This window comes from Pipra filicauda, unplaced genomic scaffold (assembly GCF_003945595.2).
Source record: "Pipra filicauda isolate LSUMZ 115617 unplaced genomic scaffold, ASM394559v2 scaffold34_size3990699_pilon, whole genome shotgun sequence".
NCBI classification, from domain to species: domain Eukaryota; kingdom Metazoa; phylum Chordata; class Aves; order Passeriformes; family Pipridae; genus Pipra; species Pipra filicauda.
The window spans coordinates 569,244-586,217 of NW_024104476.1; positions in this window are offsets into that span (position 1 = coordinate 569,244).

The window sequence follows — 16,974 nt, forward strand, 5'->3', positions numbered from 1 at the left end:
CTCGCTGCCTTCCCGCTGTGACAGGTTCTGTATATTCCTGTTACACACAGTTGTCTTTTCTGTCGTTGCTCTGAAAGGGTGAGAGCTCATCCTCCCACAGCAGTGAGACAGCCCCTCTCACTCTCCCTCTGGGAGGCTCTACCCTCCTGGAAGAGACCCAGGATCTCTGTGGATGAAGTGAGAACCAGCTTGCTACACAGTCCTGCACTTAATGACCAGCTTGGAAAAAAACCCCAAAAAAACAGCATTCTGATGTTTCTGGTTTACAGTTGAATATTTGCATGCTGTATTTTTTTTTCCTTGGATATTGATGCAGGAGGATAATTTGTAGGAAAACTGAGGGGATCCTGATTGCACACTCACTCCAGATGTTTTGTGTGTAGAGCACAGTGCCTGTGCAGAAGTCCTCCAGCAGCTGGGGCAAAAAGGATCTTCTGCTGCTTCATCATAAAGCAAATATCCTATGTCTCCTTCTATTTACCTCTTCTTAGTAGGACTGTGAGCACTTGTGCAAACACAAAGACTGAGAGGGGGGAGATAACTAACCCATGCACTTATGAGGGAGACAGATGTCACCACTCCTGCCCATCTGGTGTCCTTGCTAAATCTTCTTCACCCACTAAGGCATTTGAGTGTGTTTTACTCCAAGAAGACCCCGGAGTTTACAGTTATGGAAATTCAGGGTGAAAAAGCTAAATCTAATATTTCTACAAATTTGATTCTTCAATGTCATTGGAAGGCAGAAACAGTATTCAGTGCTGATATTGCTTATGATTAGTGTTGGTGCATCATTTCTTGGGGGTGTAGGTGCCTCCATCACTGTGCCATGCGCTTTTTCAGCCCTTTCCTACAGTCCTTTACACTTTCATAAACCTGGACAGCTGCTTCTCTCACTGTTGCAAAGGACACAGACTAAGTAGCTTATGTACTTCTGAAATGGGGACTCGGCTTGTTTTTTCACAGTTTCTCTTGTAGCCAGAAGGATTCTGTCCCTTTGCACTTGCTGTTGATTTTTCAGCCTTACTGTGCCTTTGGTAACTCTCTGATACCTCGATCTCTCCAAGTTTATCTTTCTGCACTGAGAACTGCATTCTCTATTGTATCAGTTTGTTTCCCTCTGTGTAAACACTCGTTATAGTCTAATTTCCTCTTATTACTTTAAATTGTCCATGTTTCCAACATGCTTTGTTTGCAGTATCAATCTACTACTGTTCCTATCATACATGAGACCCTCTGAAAATGTCTTCAAATTTGTAAACTGGGTTTTTGCTTAGATCTGACATCATTTTGCAGTAGTTTTTCTTTGAAAAGACAAATTAAGCCGGTAGTCATAATATTACATTGATAAATCTCATATAAAGGAATGTGGATTTTTGCAGGTGCCAATAATGCCTGATAATCCCACTGCTGATATCCCATCTCCTACCCTGCATTACTAGTCAACAGGCAAACTGCTGAAGAGAGCTAGAAAGACTAATTTTGAATTTCAGACTCTGAAGTCTAAATACTATTTGATATTAGTTATGGGATCTTATTATGTGGTTTACAAATATAGAGATTATTGCCAGTTATTAATGAAAACCAGACCTCCACTTAATCCAGGAGTAGCTGGCTGAATGGTGATACCTGGATTTTGGGACATTTAATATTTATTATTCGTCTGAATGAATAAAGATGTTCCAACAGTCCAATCACAGACTGAGAACAGCATCAAATAGCTCTGTCATGAATAAAGCAAATATAAGCAGTTCCCAAACAGCCCTGAATTTGGGATTACTCACTAAAAATTTTTAATAAGTGTGACTATGTCCAGAAATTTTCGCATCTGAACGTATGCACTTTCACATGCATGTGTGCACATTTAACTTATTATCAGTTTTTAAAGAATTTAATAAAAATATTTTCAATGAGTAATCCTCCTAAAAAAACCCTCCTTATGGAGGGAAAAAAATTGGTTAATTGAGTAAAATTTGGAAAGGTAGGGGGGAAGTAATTTTTATACAATCAGAAATCATACTGTCTGGTTCCAGGGTGTAGGAATTGTGGGGAAAAAGTCTTGACAGATTCTTTTGCATTGTTCTGATTAGGCAGTATAATATTTTGGGAGTCATCCTAAAATAAACTGTTGTCTTTTTTCTGTGTGTTCAAAAACTTTCATTCATATTTAAACGAATGTTTTGTTCAACCTGAAACAGATCGTTTTGCTTGGAGGTCTTTTTTTCTTTCAGATCCATAAAAGTGAGAAGGTAGAAACAGCCCAAGCTTGATGTGATCTGAGACAGCTGCCTTCAGATCTCTTCTCCACTTGATCAGAGAAATTTAAAACCAGCTCAAAATGTTTATTATAGGATAAAATGATGGGAGTCAGTTCACTTTGGTGAGTGGCTTCATCACTGGGTGAAATTTCTCCTCCTGTCCTTCTCCCAGTGGACCCTGAAGTCAAGAGCGGAGGTGCAGAGGAGCTGCACTCAAGAAGATCCTGCAGTTGGGTGTGAGGGAGTCCTCTAGGAACAGGAAAGTGGGGATGCAGAGCCCTATTTTGGCCGAGGTCAGCAGGTCAGATGAAGGGAGGGAGAGAGCATCAGTGATCCCACAGCAAATTCCATTGATTTTGCATGGTCCAGTGTGGGGAGAGTCAAAATACTTCGGAAATCTCAAATAAAATGTCACTGCTCCAGGTGAAACTGCCTCAGCCTTTGGCTTGTTCTGACTCCCTGTGTTCAACTCAGTTTCTAAATGTTTTTGCATCAGATCAGAACTGTCTTCAAAAATGCACATCCAGCTTCAAACTTGTCTTTTCCGCTCTGGATTCCTCTTTCTCCATTCTGTGGTTATGTCTGGCTGTTTCCATGTTCTGTTCTTGCACTGGCCTTTTGGTAGTTCTTTCAGAAGCCTCAAAAGAAAAAGAAGATAAAGATGGAGCCCTGTGGAGACGCCCACTGTAATCCAGCACCAAGGCAGGCTCTCTATGTGTATCCTGGACAAATGGCTGGGTTGCCATTTCCTTATGACCAGATCCCATCCTCCCCTACAGAGTGGGATGATGCAAATAAAAGTCTTGGATGCTGCTCAAGCAAGAGAGAGATTATTTCCTTCCAATTCTCCAAGCCATGGGGCAGCTCAGAGCCAGGAATCTGCACTCCAACCTACAAGCACCACAGGCACACTGGAGCTCCACAGCCAAGCAGGTGGGAGCTGGCAGCTGCTCCACAGGCAGCACCTTCAGAGAAGGAGGTAGGGGATCAGTACCAGCAGTGCCTATTTCTTCTTCCCCTGGTTCCAGTGAAGCATTGTCAGAGTAACCCTTGGCTTTGGTCACTCTAAAGAGAGAACCCCTGGTCCTCCTGGTGGGTGATCAGCCACTGGCCCTTCCCACACCTGTTTGAAGAATGCTGGGTGGGGGGAGTCACACTGTGCCTTGAGTTGAGTCTCTGCAGACCAGTGGAGAGGGTGTAAAATCCTCTGAGAAGCTTTGTTTTCTCTGCCCATCAGTTCCCTCAGATCTGGATAATTCTGAATAATGGATGCAAAATTTGCAAGCTGATAGAATTAAGCAGCATTCAGCTTAATTAGGGGGATGGTTATTCAGGGAAGAAATCCATGTGTCCATCAGGTGTGCTGTAAAAGTGTGGTGTGGGAGAAGGTGGATAAAGACCTGCCTACACAGTAGGCAGCAAGGCAAGTATCCTTGCAGCTCTTTCGGCAACCTGACATGCCCACAGCCAGGCTGAGCTTTCCCCTGTGCTTCCACAGATCTCTGAAGTGGCTTTTTACAGCCCCATTTGTCAGCATTCAACAGCTTCCTGCTCGATCCCAAGTTAAGATTTACTATCCATATTACAATATCACTTAAGCATCCTGCATTGGCTGAGCTGAGAGTCACCTGGGCTATAAAGATGATCCCAGAGTAAACTTATAAGGTTAGGCTGAGTTTATCTCTTCCTTGTGTGCATTAAGAAAATGAGGCTGTGGTATTTACTGTCTTCCAGCTGAGCAGTTGTGACTTCAGAGGCATTTCAGGTCGACAGGAACAGGAAATTTCCATTTCCTGCATGACCCCAAATGGCAAGTAAAACCCTAAAAGCTTATTGCCATATATATATATATTTTTTTTTCCCCTATTTATGGATACCCAAGTCTCATTTCCTAGTGTTTGAATGTGTGCTAAGGCCTTAGGCAAGTTCTCTCTTTCCTGCACATTACTTTCCCCAATAGTAGGTTGTAGATAATGGAATTTGTAGAGTGATTAAGCAGCTACAGACAAATGGAAATCTTAGGCATGAAAAGCTCAGATGTAAGCTTTTGGGGAGGCAGAGACTCAGCCTCTCTGTGTGCAACATCAGTACAATAGGATCCTGACACAAGACTAAATACATTAGTATTGGAAATGAGAGTGCATGTTCACAGCCTCCAGTTCTCCTTTTTCCTTCCAGAATTTTACTGTTTTTCTAAACATTGTAAATTCTCTTTTTTTTTTTTCTTTCCTTCTCCTGAAGCTCTTGTACCTTTTGCTTTTCCTTGATGGTTTTGTATGAGCTTTCAGCTTTCTGCCAATCTGTTGTTTTTAGCCTCAGAGGTCAATTTTTTGTTCCTGGCACATGCTTAAGTTTTCAAAGATTTAAAGCTTATGAGAGCAGCTCCAATGCCACTGGTAGAAACGCTCAAGTTCCCAAGCAAGGCATAAATTTAAGAGCCTTGTTGAATAGATTTAAATCTGGAATAATGCTACAGAAGTAGGACAAGTTGTCTGGATTTATACTGGGTGTTTGGAAGCAAAATCAGGACTTAATCTTAATTTATTTCACTAGAAACACCTCTAACACCTCAATAGATAGGTGCTCTGTTGTATAAATGCAGTTAATGAGGGTGATTTGAAACTTCCTATATACTGTACTTTTGAAGGTTTACTGTAAGATATTGCAGTTGTAGCAGAAATTGCAGAAAGCACCGTGTCCCCACGGTACATTATGTGCAGCACTTCCCAGTGGCAGTAAATGTTCTGGCTTAATCAAAAAGATCACATTTCTTTCTATTACTGCCTGCCCAGAGAAGCTAGAATAACTTTTGGCCATGGAATACATTAGTTTAAATCTTAAATTTCAAAATGAAATTACACGAAGTCTTGCAGATATGATTCATATGTCCCCCATTACTTCCAATCTCTTTCTTTTTCTCCTTCTAACTTGAATTTGTGTGAGAACTGCAGTGCTGTTGGTAGCACTGGAACTGGTTGGAGGCTCAGCTTGGGCAGACACAGCATCCAGGCATCCCTGATGTGCTGGGACTGTGCTCCCAGCCTTGGCACAGCCTCTGTCAGAGGTCACTTCGCTCAACCATTCCTGGGAATTGTCTGCTTAGCTGGAGCCACTCTCGTACTTCCTGCAAATCATCCTCAGGCAGCCACAGTGTTAGATTTAAATCACTGTGCTCTGCTGTTTGCAAGGCTCATGGAGAGATTTCTGTGGGGATTTGCTGGCCTTCAGGCTCTCCCCAGCCTGGTGGCTGCAGGCACATCCTTTGGCAGTTTTGCCTCTCCCTGCTGTGGAGTGTGAGTGTCCCGTTTTGGGGAAGTGGGATAACACTGGCACCCACCCACCGCACGCACCTGTCATGAAGATTTATGAAGTGATATTTTCAAAAGTGTAAAGCATTATTTAAGGCAGGTGCTGTGATCTATTGATAACAAATGGGATAAACATTGGGTAGTAAATATTTAAAGCACAGCCTTTGGAACTGGGACGTCTGTGGCCTTTTCCAGCTCTGCTAATGACTTCCTGCTTGTCCCTGGACCAGGCATATCCCCGTTCCTGTGACTCCTCTCCCCCAAAATTTTATATAATGCATCTATTTAGCTGTGAACTCCCCTGGTGAGCAGTGCTCTGACAGGTACTGGATTAAAGGCAGCGGGTCCTGGGACCTCGTGAAACCATCAAGGCTTTGAATGAAAGATTTTAGCCCAATCTGAATCCAGGGATAGAAATTTCTTCTTCCACCAGCCACCTTCAGTTTTATTTCAACTTTAAACTTTCTTATTATTATCTGTTCCCAATATTACATCCACCTTGTAACTTGATATGCTGGGAGGGGGTTAGGGTGTCACTATGTCACAGCTCTAAGAAACATCCAATTCCAGTCAGTGGCAGCTGTGTGAAGTGCAAAGGCCTGAGACAGAGAAGATGGCTGGGAGTAGACTATTTAAGCATTTTAAACTCTTTTTTGATGATTAGAAAACAAACACACATTCTTGTAGCTTTTGTCAATAAAACTTTGCACTTTTTAAGAGAAACTTGATGTTCACTTTTCTTCCTTGTTGGTGCATTTCTCCTTATTTTAGAGCTCAAAATGTATCACAAGGTTCCTATCCCTTTTGTATCATAGCAAAATATTCATAGAACAGAATTGCTGCAGACATATCCCAGAATGGTTTATCAAATAGAGCAGTGGATATGGATCCAGTCAAACTGAGGCAATAGCCCCAACTCCAGCTACGAGCATTCACTGGCTGACTCTCATGGTTTATAAGATTCCCAGTTATAGATCTGGAGATCTGCCACATCTTTAGTGGAATTTCCTATTTTTCCATGTAAAATGTCCTCTTTCAGTCATTTACTCGTGGGAGTATTTCCCGTGTCCTGGATGTACATCTCATCCTGATGTCCTCTTATTTGGCTGTGATCCAGTGGAATACTCAGGACAGGCATCTTTTATAAATCACATCCAAGGCACTTCCATGGTAATGTTCTTTAAAGGACCACAACACAGAGTACACTTTGTCTCCAGATTCTTGGTACCAGCTTCTGATTCAACTGTAATGTGCATATTTTGTGATGGAGGATTTTTTTCCTGCAGTACTTAATGTTTGGAGAGAGTTTAATCAAGAAACATGAGTAATTGGCATTAACATTCACTTCTGAGCAAGAGAACAGCTTTGATAGCATCTATACTCATTAGACTTTTTGTTCCAAACACTGTTCATTACAGTGAGCACTCTTTGTGTTGGCTTCTACTTTGTAAATACAGCACAAATTCTGCTCGGCACAGAAGCAGGTCCTGAACAAAGACTCTCTGGTTACACATAGGGAAGAAGTTTTAACTGTCAAAAAGAAACAAGTGGAGCACTTACAGGTACTTCGAGAAAATTTCTAAGCAGTCTGAAACACAACAGAAAGATCTGCAATGACAGGACACAAGATTTATTTACTGTCTGAGTAACTGGAATGAGTAGGACTGATTTTGTTCACATTCTGAAATGAATCCCTGGAAAAGCTCAAGCTTCAACTTTGAACACCTGATGAAAGTTTGTTGGGGTGCACTTATGGACCCAGGAGCACTATATGCAGTGCAGGGGCATGAGCCATGCCAAAAGCGAGACGGGAGGGAGCCAGACAGGTCCATTGCATTTCTGCCTGCTTGTATAAAAGTCCTGAACAGCAAATGGGCACTGATCCCCAAAATGGCTATACCAGTGTGTCTGCACCACATCCCCATCCTCCTACCACGAGATTTAGTACAGGTGAGAAACATTTAAGCCCCTTACAGTCTCTGTTTACTTTTTTAAATACATCTTTCAGAAGTATGAATAAGCCTTTCCTCTGTCCACTGTGGAAGTGAAGCACACAGAGTAATGCTGATTTTCAGCTAGCTTATAAAATAACAATATTGTGTTACTGCACTATCTAAAAGGACCCTTAGGCAGAAGTTAGGAAGTATGTTGTCAATTCACCCCTACGCTCCCTGATTAAATTTGCACCCAAATCAAGTGGTTCAAAGTCTCAAATTGTTTAATGAGTTGACTTGACAAATAGATAATTTTCTTTTTTAGCAATTGCCCAGAAAATGTGAGGCAGCAGGAGCCCTGAATTTCATATCTATCAGTAAAAACAGTCTGGGGATCTTGTTCTACTGTTCTGAGATACTTTACACCTTCACAATTTTAAAGCACTTCTCAGGTAATGTGGTACCTATTATTCCAAGTAATTCTAACTAAGCTCGTGTTGAGTGAAGTACAGAAACATCAATTGCTTTATTCCAGTGTTTGAGGATAATATGCCAGTGCAAGGACTCTTGAATCCCAGTTGCCTGCTGTGACCATCTGACCTGAGTTTTTACTCATTGCTGCATCCTGCAGGGTGATCTGCAGTAGCCAAGTCCTTTCAAAGAGCTTCAGGCTGTTTACTTGTTCCATGGCTTCCTGGGTGTGATAGAGCCAAGAGCCAGAAAATATTTGGGACCACTGCTCATGTAAGGAACGTCCATTTGTTAAATGCTGCCCTAGGAGCAATATCTAATGCTAATATCATATGGGATTAGTCTGCTTAGGCTTTTCATCCTGCACAGCGCAAAACAACCCAAGAAACGTGGCTTTGCTTGGTTTTGGCCAAAATCTACTTGCACTGAGCTAAACATAAAATTTGCCATGATGAAGAATATAGTAGTTGAGTGCCCTGAGAGACAACAGTTACCTAGTCACCTCTCCATGGATAGAATGTTTTTGTTCTTACCAGCCTTACATTTTTCATACTTGTATCCCAGGAAAAAAATTTAGGTGAAATCAATTCATCTTTCTCCTTGGCTGGGCTTGAGGCTGATCTGGGAGGCTGGCTCAGCATGAGAGAGCCCTACCTCGCTACCTACAGGTGAAAAGGCTGCCAAATCTCACCTCTGACTCTTATTTTCTACCCTTGACTCCTTCTCATCATGGCAGGTGAGGCATTTGTGGGATAACACAGTACAGACCATCTTGTTGCTGTTTTCCTGTTGCCCAGTAACAGCACTGAAGGAGCTACAGAGAGATACTTAGAGGTGGAGAGATACTTAGAGATGTTGGTGGCCACAGTCTCCTTTCCTGAGATGTTTCAAACATCACTTTCCTTCTTAAAAAGTAGTAAGAGCTTAGTACTGTTACTACTGTTGCTGTCACTTCCTAGTAGCAGAAACAAAACATGGTTTGCTCCAGCCACACAACTTCCATTTCTCATTGCCTCTTTCCTCATTTTCTTCACTATTTCTGTTCTTTGTCCTCTTCTTTCTTAGCGATTCATCAGGATCTTATGCTGGAGTAACAACTGCCCCTCAGAAGTACTCCAATACTGTAGCTCTTGCAGATCATGGAGGAAGAAGTCTGTCGAGGGGACAGAAAGCAAGGGAGTCCAGTCAAGAGCTAGGGGGTGATACAGCCCTGGTGGATCAGAAGAAAGAGTGAGTTCAAGGAGGGAATGTGAATGAAGAACAAGAGAGAAAAGATAATGATAAGAGCATAAATGTGGGTAGGAAGTAGCAACACAAGGCCTTAAAGACAGAATTAGAGATATGATGAAAAAGGATTGTCAGTAAATAGATACACAATATGAATAGTGATGGATGGGGAGCTTTAGCTGCAGTGCTGTGAATGTTAAAGAGAGGAAGAAAACAGGCAGCAGAGAGTTTGCAGTGATCCAGTTAGCCAGAAGGGACCTTGACTCAGCTCTTCAGACCTCAGAAACTCATTGGAACAAGGTAGGATATTCATGAGAACAGGCTTTATTGGGGAATTCACTATTTTTTCCAGGTGAAAATAGCATAGAAAAACCTTTGCACAGCAGATTTTTGTTACCACTGGCTTCATTCCTGGCTGTAAGTGGAAGGTGGAACGAAAACAAGTATTTCTTTTTCTCCAGCAGTCCTCAATCATTGAAATATTGAGTGAGTCTGTGGGTTTGTTTTAATCAATGCTGCTCTGGTCAAACTCGTCACTTAAAGACAAAAATGCAATTATGCTGAAAAGCAAACAAGACCAGAAAAAATAAACACTATTGACAACGACCTTTGAGCAAAAGTGGACTTTGTTTCCATTACACTTCTATATCTTAAACCTCCTAGTTCAAAGTTCACAGCAGAGGTCAGAGCTGAGTTCAGAGACCTTAGTTCAGAGCAAAATGATGACCTGATTTGCCAGAAGTTCAGAGCACTGACTTCCCATTAAAGCAGTGGAAACATTGAGTAGTAAGTTTCTTCCAAATCCAAGTATGAATTAGTTTGATACTTTTTCTGATTGCATGTCTTTGGCAAACCTCCTGTGATATCTTGGACTTTTTGGCTTGGTTTCCTAGTAGAGGAACAGTCAGTGACCCCAAGTCTGGTGTGTTCTAAGTGTTTTGTCACTGGATCTGGGAAAAAAATGGCTGAAATCCATATAGAATTTTCCTCTTTTTCTATGCTGAGGAGAATAACCTTAAGAAAAAAGAAATCCTCTGTTTATTCATGGAGCTTGTTCTAAACAGAAGAAGCAGTGAAGGATATCTGGTGTAGCTGAAACTAATTACAGTACAGTGCATCTTTCATAGACTAAACATTAGCTCATACAAAAAAATTAGTCTTGAACATTATGTCTACTGATACCTTCCCTGAGTGTATTGTGGTAGATATTGTGGCATCTGACTCTGACAAAGTCAGTATAGTTTTTTGTTTGTTTGTTTGTTTGTTTGTTTGTTTGTTTTTAATGTTGAATAGCTCCATTTTGGCTAAAAGAACCAAATTTATTAAGGGAGAGATGGAGAAATACTGCATACCAGCATGATAACCTTGTGTGACACAGTCTCATGATAAATACGCTATAGATTTGGGAGTTCAGTCTGATACATAGTCTGGACCAAAGGGTTCTCTCACAATATGATGATCTATTGTATCGCCCAGCCAACTGGAGTAGCATTAAAATGAATTATACCAGGTTCCTGGTTTGGAAATTGTCTAGTCCATTATGTTTTAAGTACAGATTTCTTAAAGGGCAGAAGGAACCTTGGAGAGAGAGAATGAATTGGAAACAAATTGTAACCGTGACATTCTGCCCTCTGTCCCCTCCTTGCCATTTTTGACAATTAGGGCATTATTTCCTCTTTCCTGGCAAGGATTGGTAGGGTTTGAAAAAGGATTTTCAGTTATTTCCCTTGTTCTGATTTGCAGAAAGGGAATAAAAGAGTTGTTTATCCTTCCATGCCTGCACAGATATCTCTGTGCTTTCTTTTTCCTGTTGCACGTCCTTTGCTTGTTTCCTAATGTGTTTTCCTAAAGTGAACATAAGAGGTTCACCAATGGGTTGCCCTGGCTAAATCTTTAGAATTTAACAACTCTTTCATGATGCCACAGACCACGATGAGCTGTACTGTTCAACCAGGCTCTATCTTCACACATTTCTGTTTATTAATAATAACCACATTTTTGAATGTTCTTGTTCTTCCAGCTGACTCACGTCCGAGAAGGTCTCCAAGTTGTCCAATTCATTCTCAGGTTACTAGATAATTTTCTTTTATTTTCTCTTATTTTCTTCTAACCCATGCTACTTTTAAATGCCCTAATGATTATGTTGTACATTGCCAATTGTGTAGCTGCCACAGCTTCTGTATTTCTACTGCAGCTGGAAAACTTTTCAGCACCACTATAAGCATTCAAGATGCGTTCTCTGGTAATAGCTCGTGCTTTCATAATATCAGCTAGGATGACCCCATAAAGGCAGACTGATTGTGGCTTATCCAAGATATCCAGTAAGGCAATGCAATTTTGATCCATTGCAGCCTGTCTTACTTTGCAAACCCTGATCATTCCCACAAAGAGCACACGTACAGGTGTGATGGTACTGTGTGAATTCAGTGATTCTCAGCATTGTCTGGTTGCCATCAGTCTCCTCATCTACCTCTCATCTCCATCTGGAAACTGAGCTCTTACAAGCACTCACTTTGCATTTTGATCTGTCTGACCTTTGGAAAAGTGTTCAATTTGGTATGATATGCAGATAGACCAGGTGCTAGTTGTGGATGAGTCACCCTCAATCTTGGATGTGTGAAGTTCTTTGGTAGCTTATTGAATCTAAAGATGAAGGAGACTTGCATATGTTTCATCTGAATTCATATACAGCTGGCTTTGGATGTGCTAACCAGATACCCAGGAAATATGCTTGGGTCAACATGACTTTGATTTTGCATGAAGCCCTTACAATTGCATTTCTAATTTTGGACTGTAATGCCTTAGTCACCTGTGGGAAATTAGATTTTATATGATCATAGCTTGGTTGTTTATTTTGACAGATGCTAAAAATATTGGTAGAAGTACCCTTTTCTGATAGTTAATATTGCAATCCGCACCGTTGGCTCTATTTTTCACATGATTTATGTAAACTTTTCAGTGTGCAATCCCTATGGAGTGATAATCAATCTGTGAAATTTAATAATTACGAATAATTACATACTTCAGATCTTTCCAGTGTCATGAGCAACTGCTGATGGATCTACAGGCATAGAGTATCTGTCCATGCCCTCCCAAGACTCTCTTGGAACTGCTCAGTGCTGTTAAGTACTTAAACAGCCGGGATTTTCTGGGAACAGTCCAGCTTGCTCTGGTATTAGGAACCATTTAGCAAATGGTGATAACTAATTTAATTAGAATCAGATGCTGATGCCATTTGTGAAGATGATGCCGTATGGACACAACCCACTGTTTTTTGGCTCTGGAGCATCCTTCTCTGATTTTTGGAGTGCCATGGCATACAAGCACTAACACACTGACAGTAATGCACAATAAATTGTTAGAGTATTCAGATATTTATCATTCAACCAAGGTATTTTATCTGCTCAGTTGTCAGATGTCATCAAGACCAGCAGTTTTATATTTCTTGAAAGAATTCTTTCCTCAAATGACTAATAATAATCAATGTTCTGAAATTCTTGTCACTTACTGTGCAATTTACACTTTAGGTCTAATTTACACACTTTGGGTGCTCAAAAGATTGGTCTTCAGTGATAGTATATGTCTACTTTTTGTCAGTCAATAGAGAGGTTCTGAGTAATTGCTGGTGCTTTTTCGCTGTCATGGATTATGTCTACATGTTCTCTGGAGCATGACTTCCATCTTCTGTCAGTTTGGAAAAAATATCTTCACTCAATAAGTTACTTTACAGGTCAAGAAAATCCCATTTGTATTTCTTACATGTGACAATTTGCACAATTTCCAGATAAACTGCAGAGCTCCCTGTCACAGGATAATGCAGATACTAAAAGTTTGTGTGGTTTTTTGAAGCTGTTATACAAGTTCATGGAACCTACTGTATTATCGTCTCTCAGTCTAGCAATGGTGTTGATGACAGAGGCCTGGTATAGATTATTGACCTTATTTTTGTCAGTCAGGGCTGAAGACAGTTTGGATCACAGCCTAGATCCGAAGTATGCACATGTCCATATTTGTACCACTTCCACCCATCATGACTTTTGTTGAAGCATCAGTTGAATCAGTAGCTGTTAAGATTACTGCCACTTTTGACCACAGTCAAAATTCACCATACTGTCTGACGTAACAGAAATGCTGCTAACACCTCTAGGTAGACTCCTGATGTTCGCCATTGGCAGTCACAACAGGATCAGGCTTAACAATAACCTTACTATTTTTCTCTTTTTTTTTTTTCGGTCAGGTTCATTCTTGGTGACCTGGATGTTTATCCCTCTATGTTTTGCTTGTGGACTTAGTACCATGTATCGCACAGCTGGATGATGGTTTCTTGTTTGACAGCTGAGGGCCCTTCAACATATCCAGATATTATTGTCAGTGCTGGTCCTGATAAGAAGCCTTTTATAAATAACTGACAGCTTGCACTTCTAGGTACACCTTTAGCTGTGATATTAGGTATTTAGAAGGATTTGTGGATTCGTGGAATCTGACAGGGATAGCAATGTAAGCATTTCTGCTGGGGCCCTGTTATATATGACTATCTACGAAGAATACTCAATTTTCATTTTCTATTCACTACATGGCTGCTACAGGTAACTCTAGAGTGAGAAAAGGGGCAGATTTATAACTTTTGCCTTGTCTCTGCATCCCTGCTTTAAAATATTCTTGTTGATATAATGTAAGTTTGAAATCCTGTGAAGTCTTGTCTTTGTTTGTCATCATCATGGCCAGGCTTCGCGAACAAAGATTTGGGAAGGGCTCTACCCACATTTGCTACAAGCGCGTTCATGGCTAAAAGGGCCAATACAAGATAGACAAGATCAGTTGCAAAAGGCACAGCAGAAGGACTCCTTAGGTGCTATATTCTGCAAGGCACGATTCTTTCTGTGTTGTCTTTTCTCCTCAAGGGTGATCCTGCATGCTTTCTCAAAAGCATCAGCAGCGTTATAGATGGTGTGTCTCCAGGCCTCCCGATTGGAGGCCAGAGTAGACCAGTTATGGTGATCAATATGGCCAAGGCTGAGATGTTGTTTCAGGGAGTCCTTGTATCTTTTCTTCAGGGCTCCTCTCTTGCGGCAGCCGGTGGCAAGTTCACCATAAATCAAGATCTTAGGGAGGTGGTGGTCCTTCATCCTGGAGACGTGCCCTGCCCATCGCAGCTGTGTTCTCATTAACATGGCCTCAATGCTTGTGACTGCTGCTTGTTCTAGAACAGATGTATTGGTCACATAATCTGACCAGTGAATGTTTAGGATTGTACGGAGGCAGCGTTGATGGAAGCGTTCTAGGAGACGCAGGTGGTGGTGGTTGATGACCCATGATTCAGATCCGTATAAGAGAATAGACAGCACTATGGCTCTGTAAACACTGATCTTGGTACTTTTCTTCAAGTGTTTATTTCACCAAACTCTTTTATGAAGCTTTCTGAAAGCACTGTATGCCTTTGCTAACCTGTTGTCTATCTCTCCATCAATCTTACCATCCAAGGAGATGAGGCTACCTAGGTAATTAAATTGCTGGATTGATTTGAGCTCTGATTCGCCAACGGTGATGTGGGGATGATGGAAGACTTCCTGAGATGCAGGTTGATAGAGAACTTCTGTCTTCTTTAAGCTGACTTCCAGCCCAAAAAGCTGTAATAAAGGAAGAACTAACAGAATCTATACATGACTGAAACAGATTTTTAACCAAGAATTCTTTCTTATTTTATTAACCCATCTATTGTGTGACTGAGTGAATGCCCCATTATTTCCAGTTTGCCCCTCTCTGGTCCTCCAAGAAGTTCTCCAGCACAGTTATGAGAGACAGATTCACAAGCTCTACTTCCATGGCACGTTTTTTCCTATAGTTTCTTCATCAAGAAGCAACAGAAAGAGAACAAAAATACCTTTAATCTGCTAGTTTCTCAAACAATCCCACACAGTCTGTGAACACAGAAGGAGAGATCCTTCTAGAGGTACAGGGGTTGAAATAATGCATAGTGCTTCTCAGGATAGATGCTTTTTTGATTGTTATGTACACGCACAGAGATCAGTCACAGCCTCTAAGTCTTGGACAGAGATTCCTCATTATTTTGTTGCTGAGATCCTTTAGAGAAGTGGACAGCTCTTGCTCTGAGATTTTTCTAGATAGTTTTTACTCTCAGAACAGGAACTCTCTCTTCACATTTAAATGCTTAGCTGAAAAAGGTTTGCTATTATAAAAAACGGTATATTGCAAGTATGATCAAGATCCAAAAACCAGAGCAGCTTAGATAAAAGCCATCAATGAGCAGAAATCTGTCTTCATTTGCTGAACATGTAAATACTGTGAGAGCATAACATGGTTGAGAAGGATTGAGGAGAAACTTAGGCAATGTAGTATCAGATAAGTGTGGGAGTCTACACAACATATTCCTTGAAATCCCACATCCCCATTTCTCAAATAATTCTCCTTTTTCCTAATCAGAGTTTCTAGGCTCACCAGTTTTCAGAACATGTGTTTTAATAACAGAGTACAGTGTTGTTTGTAGCTTTTTGGTGGCTTTGTTTGTTTTTTTTGATTTTTTTTCTTTTTTAATAAGCAAACTTCAAGGGTTTTTTAAAAATAAAACTAGCGCTTAGCCCCAGTCAGAGAACAAAGCTCTTACTGTGTGGCAAGTTGCTCAAATCTACAACAACAAAATGAACCCCTGCCATAAGCAGCAGGGGACAACAGGTATGTAGTAAAGAAGAGGGAATGGTTAGTTGCAGGGCAGGAGCAAATGATGCAAATATAACAAAAGGATGCTTTAATTTTTAAAATAAATATGGGTTTAAGTATTTTCAGGTGAATAGCACTGCCCCAGTAAAGTGAAACAGAGAACTGCAATCCTTAGCCCTGGAATATGAGATATGTATAAACCATATCCCTAATGTCCACAGCAAGCAAGAAATGGCAATAAATTTCTAGCTCTGAGTCTAGGTTGCTGCTGTCAAAAGCTCTGATGACATTTGATGCAGCAAATGAGATTGGAAGGAAAATTCAGAGTCAACATTTGCCGTGGGGCTTCTGACAAGTAGATGTAAACTGATGGTCATCAGGATCCTCTTTCAGTGGAAGAACACGTCTTAGGACATGTTGAAATTAAATTACCGTTGACTAAATTGAATTGTAAGGAATTAGTGTGTGTGTGTGCAGTCCTTTGAACTGAAAGAGCAGATACCTTGTAAAGAGAGAGGAATGAAAACCGGTGGGTGTGTTTCTGGGCAGGCAGGTGGCTGGTATTTGGGAACTGGGACCTATGATTTTCCTAACCAAGCTGAAGAGCTTGGTATTAGAAAACAAAACACAATTTACTGAACATGAAAATGCAAGAAACTTTCTGAGTGCTGTGAACACAGGCCTTAGGAAGGAACTGCCACAACTTGCCCAAGTATTTGTTCCTACTCCAAAAGGTAGTTCCTGTAAGAGCTGTGAATTAGAATAGCAGGCAGCTGTGGCGCTTCTCTTACAGAGCAGCCACTCAGAGTTCTCCAGACTCTGAACTGTCACAATCTCATTTCTAGTTTATAAATGCATATTTAATCTTTGTTTTTACAAAGCTTTCAAATATTGTTTCAGAGCTTTGTTAAACTGAGATTTATTCGTGATACAACATCAGGAAACTTGCAAAGCTCTTTTATTTTTCTGAGCAATTGTTTAAGGGTAGAAGTCGTGTCACTGTCTGTACATGAGCCAGAAATTTAAAATGAGACTTTGATCCTGCATATATATATATGTATCTCCATGCATATATTTACAGAGTTATAGATTTTAAATTTATAT